The 15,622-nt window shown below is 44.2% G+C and overlaps 1 protein-coding gene across 6 annotated transcripts in view; it reads right to left on the bottom strand.

The window, feature by feature from the left end:
- LRRC4C (leucine rich repeat containing 4C) overlaps window positions 1–15,622 on the bottom strand; it is a 627,695-nt gene that overhangs the window by 125,603 nt on the left and 486,470 nt on the right. For 2 of the 6 annotated variants that reach the window (XM_082225095.1, XM_082225100.1), the window contains exon 1: window positions 11,876–14,005. The exons of the other annotated variants lie outside the window; for them this stretch is intronic. The gene's annotated coding sequence lies outside the window, so the exon portion shown is untranslated. Of the gene's footprint in view, window positions 1–11,875; window positions 14,006–15,622 lie in introns of those variants that run through there. 6 annotated transcript variants of the gene reach the window in all.

The following is a 15,622-nucleotide window of genomic DNA, read 5'->3' as shown; positions in this document are numbered from 1 at the left end:
AGACCGAAAATTAGCCCTGCCATCTTATTTTACTCTTCAGATTAAGAACATAACCAATAAAGACATTGTTCTCCACTTACTAACTGCAGCCTGAGTAGTGGTTGCAATATACATACATACATACACACACACACACACACACACACACACATATATATATATATATATATATATATATATATATAATGTTGTTGTTTTGAAGCCTGGATTTCACAAATATGGGACATTGTGCTTAAGGACTAATTAATCATTTCACAAAAGGAATATCAATCTGGCAGGGGAAAGACTCATGCCTTCTATACAACATGGTATCCTTTTATTGACTTTGTTAAGACAATCAAACATGGCTTTCACCCTCCATCAACTCCTGAAACCTTATGGACAGTTTCATTTGATTGCCTTTCTTGGAACGTCTCAAACTACAACCATCAGCCACTACTTTTCTTTCTTTTCTGTTCAACTACTAAGCTCTGTTTTCCTAATATAGGTATGTTTTGTTACTTGAAAGTATCATTTTTTTTAAAAAAAGCTAAAACAGTAAAATCAAGAAAAATCCACAACTATACTTTTAAAAACATGCAAAAGTAAAAATACTGAAACAGATTAAAATTGTCTGAAGTTTCTAAGCATCTGGGTAGGCTGGTCTAAACAACATTTTTAGCAGATGTTGAAAGAGTTCTGTGAAGGCCTAAACCAGGTCTGTGTGCCAAACTCCAGCTCTTTAGTCCCTGTGCCACAAGCAGGGATGAGGAGATCAATCTATTCCCATATCAATCTGCAATTTTTCAAAAAAAGCATCATGACTACTGGAAGTAAGCTGGTTGATACAGTAGTGTCATTAGCCAATATTGACTGCTCTCAGCAGCCAGCCAGTCCCTGACAGACACACAGAGAAACAAACCATATTACTTTTTATCAGAATTTGGAAGGCTATTATGCACAGAAGAGGGAAACAAGTTCTTCCAAATCCTTGGTTAGAGGAAAAATAAGTTTTGGCAGACACTCAGAACCTCAAACAGGTGCTGAAATGTCCTGCCTAAACAATTTACAGGACTGAAATATAGGCAGACAAACTCTCTCGTGCACACATGTTCAGAGTAATTAAGTGGATTATATGTTTTTCGATACTCCCATAATGTTATACCAGTACGTGGAGTGGGATATCAGAGCCACAAATTCTTCCACAAAGTCTAACAGCTCTGAAATCCATGTGACGGAGTAACTGAGTCAATAAATATGAGAAGTGTGGAGCTGTTCTCCTGGGATTTGTACTAAGAGACATTCAGGGATCAATGAAGATGAGCCAAAGTACTAGCATGCAGCCACCACTGCATGTTTGTGTGTGTAAAATTGTTTTTTTTAAATTATTGCTTTTTAGCTGTTTCTGTTTTAGTCGTAAGCTACTTTCCGTTGAAAACAGTATTTTCTGGGTGAGGAAACCATGCCACAGGTCTGTCCTAATCAGGAGAACTTGAATAGTTGCATATATTGCTGAGCAACAGAACTTACTATACAGGCACCCCCTTTGCTGGGTTTCAAGTCACATTCTTATACTGCTGAAAAGACCAGAGAGCGGACAGAGATGTCTCCACCCAGTGCCCATTACCTGATTTGCTTCCACATGCTGAACTCCAGTTCACTGGAGCTGCTATCTGTCACTTGCTCATGTGCAACTGCTGCCTGAAATGTACACACCTCAGCTTAAGTTGTCTAATCAGATGAAAGCTGGTCTGAGGTATAGCTCATCAAACAGGACTACTTTGCAAGAAGCTACAAGATACCCAAGGATTGTGGCTACCATCATGTGTACTCAGCTTCAAATACCAGCAGTCTGAGGTGGAGTAAATGGTAATGTGTACACAGCATAAGATTCCAACTAGTTCCCATTGAGTTAAAGATGAAACCACATGGAGAAGGGAGGGGAGATCAGGCATGGCTTTTTAAGAGACAGTTGACACACAAGGTCCATTCAAACCATACCCAGGGCTTACTTACTTAAATATTCCTGCACAGCCCTAATTGATCACACTCTACTTAAAGCAATTACTTCATTGCCTGTAAAGTGCTTTAATATAATAGTGCATGTAAAGGCTTGCTACTGCTAAAGTGCACCACACTATTTAAAGAATGCTTTAACAGCCTTATTGTGGAGACAGCCCATGAGAAGAAAGAAAGCAAGGAAATCTGACAACCATACAGAAGATACTAGAGCTTAAATTGTTCACCAGCTTTCCCTTGGCACTGTTTAGATTTAAGGAAGACACACATGTTTGCAATGATGCTCTCCGTAGTTTGCATTTACTTTGCATTATGTAATGCAAAATGTAAACACTCTGCAGCTGCAAAGGCAATGGAAAATTAGATCCACTAAGGTTCCATTGTCCTGTTGATACCAGAATGCTTCAGACAAAGAGACTTAGAGTACAGCCTGCAGCCCATTTGTCTTGCTTGCTGCAGTATTTAAAGAGATACAATTACATTCTACTTTCACATAAACAGTAGGGCTAAGCCAGCCAAGGAAGCACCTTTAAGCCACATTGATGTCAATAGGGAAATTGGGCCTAATGAAGTAGTTTCTCTTACACTGAAACCCACAGGACTTCAGATTGTTCTCTGGATTGTGCCTAGCATGTTTTATGGATAGTTGTTATTTTCGGGTGATGCGATTGGATAGCAAATAAGTAGATAGCAATCGGATAAGGAAGATAAAGGATGAGAGCAACAACTCATATTTCTCCTAGTACTGAAAATCACACACATTCATTAGAATAATGAAGAAATATAAATTGTTATCCCTACCACATTGTTCATCAGATACATTGCCAAATGCACAGAACTCTGAGCTAGCTTAAGAAGCTCAAGAAGTAATACAAAGTTTTGGGCAGGATGTAACAGCAATAAGCTAGTTCCATCAACTAGGAGTTAGGGAAAGAACTATGCAAAGATGTAAAGCATGAGTTGGCAAACTAAGGCCCGGAGGCTGGATCCAGCCTGCGGACGGTCCAGGAATCAGCGTGTTTTTACAGTTTTTACATGAGTTTTTATTTTACATGTGTGCTTTTATTTAAAATGCATCTCTGGGTTATTTGTGGGGCATAGAAATTCGTTCATTTTCACCCCTTCAAAATATAGTCCGACCCCCCTCAAGTTCTGAGGGACAGTGGACTGGCACCCTGCTGGAAAAGTTTGCTGACCCCTGATGTAAAGCATAGCATTTGAAATGGAAAGGGAACCTTTAGAAGGAAGTATGGATAGCAGCTGATGGTTTGGCAACAATTGTGGTCTGCCCCAGTTCTGATCTGTGACTACCAACAAGAAGGAATGACATCTGTCATGTTACTTTCCCCAAAACCAAAGATGCTTCATACATGTAAGCTCACTGCTTATGTTCAGTAATGGAAGCTTCAAATGTTAATGAGCCTTTATAGTAGTTCTGTGGTAGAGCACATAATCCCATGTTCAGTCCTAAGCATCTCTAAGTAGGACATGAAAAACTCCCATCTGAAACCCTAGAGAACTGCACAGTCAATGCAGTGACTTTTTTTTTTAAAAAAAGGAATACAGTGGTACCTCAGGTTACATACGCTTCAGGTTACACACTCTGCTAAACCAGAAATACTGCTTCAGGTTAAGAACTTTGCTTCAGGATAAGTACAGAAATCGGGCTCTGGCGGCACGGCTGCAGCGGGAGGCCCCATTAGCTAAAGTGGTGCTTCAGGTTAAGAACAGTTTCAGGTTAAGAACGAACCTCCGGAACGAATTAAGTACTTAACCGGAGGTACCACTGTAATTTATTTCAGTTATTTTTTAACAGTATCTGTATTTCACCCAATAACCAGCTTCTCACATTCGACTACAAGAAAATCAAGTGATAAATAATATTTTGACTGTCCCCCAAGTGGTTCTTTCCTTCCATTTCAGGTGATTGGTGCTTGTCTTGGCATCAACAGGCAAGTACAACAAGCAGGGAGGGATACTGGAATTGACTGTCCTTCTGAGCATTGTATGGCATCAACATGGTGCTGGGGCACTCTTACCTCTCAGTGCCAGCCAGCTCAAAGGATGGAGAAGGGTTGCCTTTTCACCCTGGAAGCAAAAAGGTGCTTCCTCAGCCTGTCTTTTGGTGAGCAGGCCAGGAACAGCAAGGATCAGGTAAGGTTGTGCCAGAGCGGTGTCACTCAGACATCATCATTATTTATGATAGATGGTGTTTCATTCCTACCTCTTTCTACATTCTGGAGTATTAGCAATAAAGTTGTGGCCCTTTAAACCCATATCTTATTTCATGGCCTTCTCTCAAGGCAAAATCAAAAGCAAGGGAAAGCAAGCATCAGTGAGATTTTGATTAGTTTACCTAAATGCAGCTATACTACATAAGCTTCTCATAGCCTAAGATTGCAGGCAGTGTTCCTTTTCTTTGTTCCACCTTTAAGAGGAGTGTATTATATAGAGAGAACCTTCTCGGTGGTGGCACCACTTTGTGAAATGTCCTCCTGGCACTGACAATATAATCTTTTCTTTTTTCTTTATGCTCTAGTTAAAAACCTTTTAATTTGCCCAGATATTTTGGAGAATAGTATTTTAGCTGATTGGATGGTTTTATTCCTCTTAAGGGTACTGTACTGCTGGTTGCTCAGTCCCTGCTCCTGCCAACCTAGCAGTTCAAAAGCACATCAAAGTGCAAGTAGATAAATAGGTACCGTTCTGGCAGGAAGGTAAACAGTGTTTTCGTGCACTGCTCTGGTTCGCCAGAAGCGGCTTAGTCATGCTGGCCACATGACCCGGAAGCTGTACACTGGCTCCCTCGGCCAATAAAGCGAGATGAGTGCCACAACCCCAGAGTCGGTCACAACTGGACCTAATGGTCAGGGGTCCCTTTACCTTTACTGTTGGTTTGTATTTCAACCCAACATGTCACTGCACAAAAACATGTATCATATTTCAGCCTATGCAATAAGTATTTTATTGTTTATACCATCTTTATTCCAGACCTCACAGCTTAATCTTCTTTTCCCCCTCACAATAACTCAGTAGAAGAACAGACGTTTAATGGAAACCTTGTAAAAGATGACTGAAATATTAAGCAAACTGTGCTCAAAGAATTTAAACTTACAGTATGATCCTAAGCATATCATTTATATTGATGTCAGTACAATTTACTGCCTAGTATGCTTAGGGCTATTGCCTTAAGACTTCAAAAAATGAAAGATGCTTGATAAACAATATCAGAAGCAACTGCCAGACACAAAGAACAACAGATCTTCTATATTTTGTGTGCAGAGAAGTGATTTCCATGGATGCAGCTTTCTTTCTTTCCCTTAACTCTGCTTGACAAAATGCACCTGCCCAAACTTCTTCTACTGCATAGCTATTTAAGATCTAAGAGCACAAAATAAAATATTGGGGGAGGGGGGACAGGTCCCACCCACATAATCAATCATGTGACAAGGCGCATGCAGACCATTTGAATGGCAATGCCCATCAACTTTGAGGGAGGCAGCCCCCTCAAATATTTTATTGGGGGCCAAAGACCCCTCGGCCCCTAGAAGATGGCTTCTATGGCTAAGAGTCCTATACACCTGCTTCCCCCGACCTGGTGGACTCCCGTCCACCCACCAGCTCCCACCAGCAAGATGGGACTCTAGATGTATTTAATGGGAGCTGAAGTCCCAAACATTTGGAGGGCACCATGTTGGGTAAGTCTGCTATACACTGTCATGTTCTAATTTCTAATAAATCAAGGGTCTGAGATGTTTGTTTCCGATGGGTGCATGGTTGAGGCATCACCAAACTGCAGCACTATACATTAGACTCCTCATAGAAGTATGAAGAACAATCACCTATCAAGATTGTATCGAGTCTTTGATATCCCTTTTAGCCCAGGCAAGATGAATTCACACACTCTACGGTACTAATCTGCTAACTGCATTATAAAATAAGCCCTTCCCCACAAAAACTCAAGCCGCAATGAACTAGTCGGTCTTCGTATATGGAAAATGTGTTTCCCAGAAAGGAGTCAATTGGAAAGAGAATTGAATCCTTCTTAACAACAGGATAACAGGGAAAGGAAAGCAGGATAACATGATATGGAAGGGGGGGCAGGAATAAATCCACAAACTAACCATAACTATTTGATTACAGTCCTATAGCACGCCAGGGCAACAGGAGAGCCTCAATTGCTACTGCAAAAGTAGTAGTAGTGCCCCATTAAGATATCTATTAAGATAAACACCAGGAGAATCCTCTTGGTTTCGGCTGCAAGAAAGCCTTTTTGCTTAATATTATCACTTTAGCAGATTGCATTCAGGTCAATGACATTTGAATGTTTTCCAGTCTAGCATGCAGAAAGCCAACTGAAATCTCCTAGACCACCTGATATCAGCTTCCTCACTCTCAGACCTGACAAGGGAATTAATGAGCCACTGCCTCGCATCTGGAGGTGATGACCCTGCTGATTGCATCGCACATGAGGGAGCCTTGTGTGCTGGGTCAAGGCTTGACACCTGTGGATGTAGGCAAAGCGAAAAGGACAGAACTGCCTTTGCCTAAGCAATAAGCTCCTCTTGTTGAGGGGTCCTCTGGTTTCCCATGTAGCATCTCAAATATGCAACATGAACTTTTCAGATAGTTATTTCTGAAATGTGTAAGGATGAAGATGCAAAATGAATTTGGGGATGGCCCAGAACACTTCTTATGCATAATAAAATAAAAACTGAGAGGAAAAACCTGCCTGTCGTCTTTAGGCTTTATGGGGTGAAAATCCCATAAATTGCAAGCGCTGCATCATTAAAATGCTTCCTGGCTTCTGAAAGTTAAGCTTACACCAAGCTGCATGAATCCTGCTGCTGCAGGATAAATACTGAGAGATCCATTTGTTCAACAGCTATGTCCAGGCTCTGAATCTCTGTGGCTTTTCAAGACAAAGGAGCATTAATGGTTTCCTGTTTTTCATAGCTATGATTATAGATTAGGGGTTATCAGAGTAAACCAGGAACAAACAATGCAAAAAACCCCATTAATTTTAATTCTAATTTTTTAAAAATGAAACAAAAACCAGTCAAACATATTGCAGCAAATGATAAACGGACTTTCCTTCCATCTGCCAGTACACTTTCCCATTCCCCCAACCCACAGTGATGGTTTTGTTCCCTGGCTTGCAAACTCACAAGTGAAGGATCTTTTTATACGTGTTTCTGAATCTGCAGTAAGCCTGATAGGCATTGTAGTCTGCCCAGAAGTTACAGGGATAAAGATTCAACCCACGCAGGTTTGCTGTTGTTTCTAATTGTCAACAACAGCTACACTTCACTCGCCTGGAGCGATCCAATTAACATACCACCACTACGGAAAATATTGTAATATTTTCAGTGTCTCAGCATGAGGAAAGTGTCTCATACTCCTCTTCTGCTGTGGAACTTGAGCTCCCAGTTAGGGCTCTAATCTAGAACATTAACAGTTTGGGATAGGAACAGGAAACAGGCAAGCTTTTCTCTTTCTTCTTTTTGTAGTGAGTTCTGTATAAATATTTGTTGTTGTGAACCAGATTAAAAAAGACAGGAAGAAGGGAGACAAGCTCTTATAGAGAGTGGGACACACACACAAACACACACAAAAAACACACACACAACATGCCCTGAAATATCACTATGGCAACATTTATACAATGCACAGAAAAAACTGCAGCTTTCTGTATTTGCTTCCTTGGATACCAAATGCAAATGCCCCCTCTCTTGGTGCGTGTGTGTCTTTAAGCCATTCTTTAGTCTGCAACAACATTATTTCCCATCCCCTCTCCTTTAATCAGTACAAATGGATCATATACATACTTCTGCCACATTAATAATCAACCACATATTAGCTAAGCAAACACACAGCCATCACTGCAGGAAAGTGAAATGAACAGCTTAGAGATTTTCTAGTAACATGTGTACCATTTCTGCTGTTGCATGAGGGTTATGCAACACTATGAAAATTTACCAGTCAGTGCATAAAATATGTTGCCAGTCCTTTGATCAGTCTAGGAAAGTCAACAATTACCTTTTCAGGGAGAAAAGTTGCTTCCTTTTTGTAAGCTTAAGATAAATCACAGCCCAACATCACATCTCTCAGCTTTTTGCAAAGTGAAATAAATCCTGCTTAAAGAGAAAATGGGCTGTCCACACTAAAGGGTCTATTGCTATAAATAATGGCTTGCAGGATCAAGATCCCCATGGCTAGTAAACCTCTGCCATTATCAATTAGCAATGTTGTTTCTCTAAAAATTAATTGAGTTGGTCTTTAAATAGGTACCCACATCTTGAGAAAAGGATCCACATTAAATTCTGCTTACAGGATTTTGCATCACTGGTTATTCTTATTAATGGACCAAAAACCTCTTTAATGTGAAGACACATTAGTAGAAAGATATATTCTTACACTGCAGTTCTGCAGACTATACTTTCTCATTCAAAATGCCCTGTAGATAATTTCAACTCCCCCAAAATGCATATTTAATGCCTTACAGCAACTCATTCCTTATTCTAAAGGAACAAGAGGAGAAACCTTTGCAAAATTCAAGTTATAGCCTTCAAGTCCCTTATAATACATGTACATATCAGCATATATTGTATGCACACACTGTTTTTATACTGCCAATTTTTATGGAATGTAGAGCTATCTCATCATAAACTGTCCACATTTCCCCATAACTCAAAAGTATCAGGACAGAGATATGTAAATGCTATACATATATAGGACACTCACAGAGAGAGAGAGAGAGAAGGGAGAAAAGGAAACTTTCTAAGATATATTCATAAGATAAACATATACTGTTATGATGTTGGATCTTTCACTGGCTTTCTGAAAAGACAAAGCAAAGGACTAACCTTCTACCCAACAGAAACTACATACACCTCAGAAGTGTGAAACCATTGCTTCCAATATTTTGATGGTAAATATTTTGCATCATTAACTATCAGGCGGCAAAGAATCATTTTCATTTTTAGATTAGCTAATCTTGGATCGTCCAAGACCAAGCACAGCAAATGAAACAAGCCTTTTAGAGCCAGTGCTTGTTCTTTTTCACTGGCAATTCATGCATTTCTTTTTTTATACACAAAATTGTTCCCTATTCACACACTCCAGGCTGTCACTTTCCTAGCTGCCTGATGTAATTGCAGAATTGCTTACCCCTTTATCCTGAAAAAATAGGAAGACATCTTGGCTAATTATCAGATGCTGATGAATGTTGCACTTATATTCTGACACAGGCAATAGAAAACAGAGTCAGCCACATAAAATTTCCACTCAGGCGACTATGGAATCAGTGTTACTCATCCAACATAAGGAAGGGGCAAACCAAGGTTTTTGAGCATGTTTTAGGTGCTTCCAACATTTCCCCTGAGCAATATTGGAATGCACACCTGAATGTCAAAGTCCCTCCCATTACAAGATGGAGAGTACTAAACTCCAGTCTGAGCCACATGCTTTTAGCTCCCATACTAACTGGATTTAGCATCTCTGCAAGCGCGCAGTCACTCCTACACAGCAGTGAGGTTTGTTCCTGTTGCATCCCCAGTTTGTGACCATTCCCACACACATACTTAGTGACATTTCAGGGCTTAGGTAGTATCCTTGTAGCTTCTCTGGCCCAGCATGAAATAGTGATGGCAGTACCCTACTGTCAAATGGCAGGGTGGCTTTGCCTAATGATCTCTGATTTATGGGATAACAGCAGAGTGATCCTGTGGCAAAAGGATTGATTTTTCCACACTATCTTTGCCTTCTCCATCTCCTTTTGGGACTTGTTTGGCACCAGCATAATATCCATTCATGCTCCATCACTGCTGCCGCAAGAACTGTCCATAGCAGGACAGCAATTTATGACCGAATTTGCACAAGCAGGATAAGGGGAAATCAACTAGTTTCCTAGACTGACTAATATATCCCCCCCATGGGCACCAAAAATAAATAATTGCCTGAAAACACAATTCAACTTGCTTAATTAAGGGAAATATGTAAAGAATGGAAGTGACTCTTTACTGGGTGTCTTGTTAAAGTCATTGCAGGATTAGGACCCGATTCACAATTTCCTCCATGTGTATATGTGTGTTTGCATTAAAAAATATCTGATGGACACACTTGGAAGCTGGGTCAAAGGTTTACTGCTTTCCAAGTAACTAACACTCAAATCAAGGGCCAAAACAGGGGGGGGGGGGTGCCTTTGAAAAAGAGATGCTCTGATTTCCACCCCCTTCTTTCTAGCAGGTGATTTGAAGTATATCTCAGAATTATGTCTAATGCTTATGCTGCTGGGTAGGAGGGTAGGCAGTTGGTGAAGCAACTTCAGAAGTGATTGTCCAAATGGAAAGAGGAGGAAAAATAATAATGAAGACTTCCATCTTCCAGTAAGAAAGAAACAAAGGACTGGGATTGGAGGGAGGGTGAAAAGTTCATTGAAGTACAACATTTTCCCATTGCCCCCTACATCCATTTTGATTTGCTTTACATTTTCACCTGAAGTCTTTCAGGGTTATTCTCTGCACATGGAGGCAAACATGCTAGTATGAGTCACATGTGAAAAAAGGAGTCACATTTAGCAAGAAGGTAGTGGTGCACACAGGCAAGGAAGGCAAAGCAAAAGAGACAGATCCCTTTATGGAAGAAATAGCCCCCAACTTTTCTTGCCATTCCACTGTAAGTCAAGCTAAATCCTGGCTCCTTTCTGATTTTGCTTCCGCACTCTACATCCACATACAGATGAGATCTTATCCTTTGGTGAACAGAGAGTTAGTATTCTTAAGTGGACAGGTTATCCAGCCTGTGCTTCCCAGCTTCAGTTTCCCCATCAAAGAAATAGGCCACAATTATTGGCTCCCCCACCAAGTTAGGTGAGGACCAGTCAACACCAGTGCGCTGTTGGCATTGGCACAGTGAGGGGTGAGGTTGCGATCCGATGCACACTTACTTTGGTGCAAGTCTCCTTGAACACAGTAGGACTTATTTCTGGGTAAACATGCTGGGGATCAAGCCGTTGCCCCCTGCCCCCCAGTCCTAAAGGACCCGCTGAATCCAACGGGCCTCTCTTCCGGCTAGAAGTCGGAAAGCTGAATGAGCTGCAAACAATCACAGAATTACTAATAGTAGCTGAGATCAGATAGTGACGTCTCTGCTGATGGACCCATAATCTCGCTGCCAAAGGCATGTCCTGGGGGAGCAGGAAGGATTTACCCAGCAAACCACGGCCAAAAGGAGCTAAGAGGCAGAGAACCGGAGTGCGCTTGTGGTGTGTGTGTATTTGGGGGGCAGCTCCCTAAATTCTCTCCCCTCAATCGGCTTTTGTAAGCCATGGGATGCCAAAGGCACAGCCTCCCTTTTCCCACCTGCTCGCCTTATTACCATATTCCCACGTTCACACACCATGTCTGCCCCGCAAGGTCTGCCAGGATGGTGCCCTTTACATAGGATCCCTTCGATTCCCAATCTCCGTCTTCCCCAAGTCTCTCTCTCTCTCTGTGTGTGTGTGTGTGTGTACATCAAACTCCTCAGGCTGTCATGAGAGACCTGGCAGCCTTCGGCCAGTGAGCGAATCAAGCAACGCACCGTCACACACTGCAGGGGCTTTCCGAAGGCAGAATCCCTCTCAAGGTACAGACATCACCCAGAGAGCCGCAACGTCGGAGCAAAGCTCGCTGGCACAACCGCCCCCCCCCCGCCCGCAAAGAGAGAAAATATTAAGCTAGGATGGAGTTTCGCGGTTCTCCCTCCCAGCCCAGGCAACCACCCCCAACCCCAAGGGGAAGAGAAAAAACCCCAGTTCAAACTCCATCACATGTGTCTAATGGCAGGCAACAAGACACGGGAAGCAGAAAGCGAGAAGAAGAAAAATGGCACTCACTGTCTTTGAGAAATCGCCCAGAAGGAGGGAAATATCCAGAATGAAATTCCGATGGGGAAAAGGGGGGGAAAAGAAAAAAGAAAAGAAAGGTGTGGGGGAAAAACAAAGGGGGGGGGGGAAACAGAAAAAGACCACGGAGGGCAAAACTACATCATTTCGGCAGCAAATCCAATTTGACGGAAAGGAAAAAAGAAAGGAAATTCAATATCCATCTGCAATTTTCCATCTAGAGTTCAGTCCAGGCGGGCTCGGGCTCCAATCCACCGCGAGTGGGCTGCTTCCGCGGCACCTTCCTTTACATGGTGCAGCTCCCTGCTCGCCTCCCCCCGTCGCTCTTAAGGACGTGGCTGCTGCTTCAAATGTCCCCGCGTCTCTCAACTTGCGCCTTCGTCGTCGGGGGCCGAAGCGAGGCGGGCAGCTGGCTTCTCTCTCCCGCTCGCTGCTCAAAAAGAGCAAGCGGAAGGTCAGGTCTCTCCGCGCCGCGGAGGGGGAGTCTTTCTCCTCGGAGAAACTTTTTTATTCCAGCCTTGGATCTTCTCCGGGGATGCTGGATCCTCCCCGCCCGCCCCCCCAAACTCCCCTTTTCTTCTAATCCCCAGCCACCTTGGAATCCCTCTCGGTGGGAGAGAAGCGTTTTTGGCTTCTGCGGAAGGTTTCCCTTGCCTCCGCCGCCACCAGCGGCAGCCCCGTCTGTCTCAAACGGCCGCTGTTTGGTTTAATAACACGATTTTGTTATGTCTGCTCAGCTCCGGCCAAGCGGCTCCTTCTCTGCGAGCGGATCCATGTGCGTCCACGTTAAATCGGGGGTTCCCACGGCCGCACTTCCCGTGTCTCCCCCTCCGCCCTCCACCGAGGCGCGTCCCCTTGCAAGATCTGAAATTATTCTCTCAGAAACGCCAACTTTGGGGCTCTTCTTTTCTTCTCTCCCTCTCTGCCCCCCATCCGCTGCACTCACGCTCTCCCCCCTCGCCGATCCCAGGATCTGATTAGATTTCCAATCACAACCCAGTGCGCAATCGGATTTCTGATTTCAGCCAGGAGCAAGCCAGCAATCCGGAGCATCCGCGTCTTCTCCTCGCCAAACTCTCCGCGTTATTATATCCGTTCGCCTTGCCTCCAACTCCTCTGCATTCCCCCCTCCCAGAATCGCACATCAAATGCAAAGAGATGCTGATGGTGGCGGCGGCGGCGGCGGCGAGCTTGGTGGCGGGAGGAGGAGAAAGCAGGAAGAGAGAGAAAATAAAATTCCCACCAGCTGTTAAGAATCCATCATCATCATTTATTTTTAAAGGAGAGTCCGCTCCCAGGGTGGGTGGCTTCGAAAGCCCCTCTCTCTCCGCACGTCCTGCTATTGCTTCCCGATCCTTCCCGGCGTGCAAACTCCCCCTGCGGGAGGCGTCCTTTTCTCCTCCGCGCTGGATTTCACCAGCCCGGGGCTTCCCTTCCTCTTCATTTCGCCTCCCTCTCCATCTTTGCACAGCCAGCCTTTCCAGGACCGACGATGCCCGTGATCAAGTTGTTCTTTGGGAATATGGGGTGGCTGGGGGGGGGGGAGGGTGAGTGGGAGAGAGAGAGAGGCGCGCGCACACACCAAACACTCTTAAAATAAATGTAAAGTGGGGGCGGCGATGATGATGGCCATGATGGGAGGGGGCTGTGTTCCCTGGCACCCCCTCCGCTCCCCGCCCCCCACCGCCGCCTTCCTCCTCCTCCTCCTCCTCTTGCAATTTCGCGGCAAGCCAAGCGAGGAAGGCGATCTGGCGCCCGGCTCTCTAGCTCAGCTCCACAAGTTGGACTCCGCGCCCGCGCAGCGGCGCTGGGCGGTTCTCCCCGCCTTCCGGCACATGTCAGTCCCGCTGGCACATTCCTAGGAGGAGATCGGACGCGGCTCTTTGCAGCCCCCTTCCATCACTCGGTCACACAATTGGGCGGCTCGCTCTCCGCCCTGCCAGCAGCTCCGCCTTGATCTCTCCCTCCCGCCTCGGGGAAGGAAAGGAAGAAGCCGGAGATCCAGTTGCAGGCAGCGCGCTCGCGCTCTTTCGCCTTTTGCGCTAGGCAATGGCACCCCGAGATTTGGAGAGAGGGCCCCGGGCCAGCCTTATTGCTTACAAGCTTTCCTGCTCTCCGTCGATCTCTCTCCCCCCCCCCCCGCTTTACCTTCATCTCTCTACATCTCTCCCCCCCCCCTTGTGATCAGTAAAATGCAATTACCCAATTACCTCCCATCATCTTAGCACTGATTGGTCAATTGCATTAGCACTTGATGTCAGGACAAAAGGCGCTCCTGCGATAGGGCACTGCTGCCACCCGGCGGAGAGCTGGGAAACAGCCTTGGGTCTGTTAACCTCAAGGAAACTTCTGAAAGTGGGGAAGGAGTAATTGAAAAACAAGGGCTCATCTTGAGGAAAGGAATGTCAAAACTCATTTTCTTAAAAGCCTGCCTGCAGTGTTCACAGGTGCACGCCTAGCCACGGAAGGGGGGGGGCAGGGGAATTAGCCAAGGAAAGTGAGAGTGCACAAGGCATGTTGATGCTTTCCTGCTAGATCTCTCTCTCTCTCTCTCTCTCTCTCTCTCTCTCACACACACACACACACACACACACACTTTATTTACAGCCCCATACCGTGCATGTTTACTCAGAAGCCAGCCTCACTTTCTTCGACAGGAGTTTCAAGTAAATGCACATAGGATTGTAGCAATAGTCTCATTAGGGCTCAGTGGTTTCACATCCACCTCTACCCAATGTAACAAAAAATATAAACCACCAAAATCTCTTTAAAGGCCTTCAGATCATGGAGATCAGTGGAAGGTTCAGTAGGGAAGGCTAACGATAAAGGTGAGATTGCATGTATGCCCTGCCCCAGGGACTGCAACTCCCATTATCCCTGACCATTGGATATACTGGTTGGGGCTGATGGGAATTGGAGTCCAACATCTGGTGGGCAACAGGTTCTCCGCTTGGGATCCAGATATGAGGAAGGAGAGAAGGGACTTGCTCTAACCCAGACTTTTGGGAGTAAGATGACACGGTACTGCATGTTTCACTGCAGTTGTTACAAAGGAGGAGACCTTCAACACAGTCCTTCTACAGAACTGGTGGACTTGTTCCCACCCCGATGTTTGCACAACGAACTCCCATCAGCCTCAGACAGCATGGTCAATTGGCAGTGATACTGGAAGCTGTATAATCCATCAACATCTGGAGAGCTACAGTTTTCTTATCCCTATTCCAGGACATGCACTATCAGAGTAGCACATCTCCCGAGGTTCCCAGTTAACATTTAAATTTTTCTTTCTGAATATATTACAGGAAATATACATTGAATGGTAAATATAAATATTCGCCGGGCCTCACTGAAAACGTGCATATAATTTTTCCATGATGAGCAAATGTTGCACATTTTCCAGTCACCATAACACAATCCCCAAAAGGCTTTGAGGAATGTGCATATATTGATGAATTTTGCCCATTCTCTGGCTATTTTGCATAATCCCCAACAGGCAATGCACATGTCTTAAATACTTTTTGTGCTCTGGGCACATATATTTAATTATTATTTATTCAAATAATATCCCTCTTCCTCCAAAGGAGCCTTTTTTGCAGCTCAGTCCCCCTTTCACCACTTTCAACTGTTCTCTGAATTATTTATTGAATTTAAAAAATAAAAAAGAAACATATTTATCTGTAGCCCCACCCTTCTTCCTGCTGATCATTGGGATGGTATGTTGTGGGTAGTGCAAATTTA

The sequence above is a fragment of the Podarcis vaucheri genome, assembly GCF_965113315.1.
Source record: "Podarcis vaucheri genome assembly, chromosome: 1".
Classification (NCBI taxonomy): domain Eukaryota; kingdom Metazoa; phylum Chordata; class Lepidosauria; order Squamata; family Lacertidae; genus Podarcis; species Podarcis vaucheri.
This window is presented reverse-complemented; position numbering and strand designations above follow the sequence as displayed.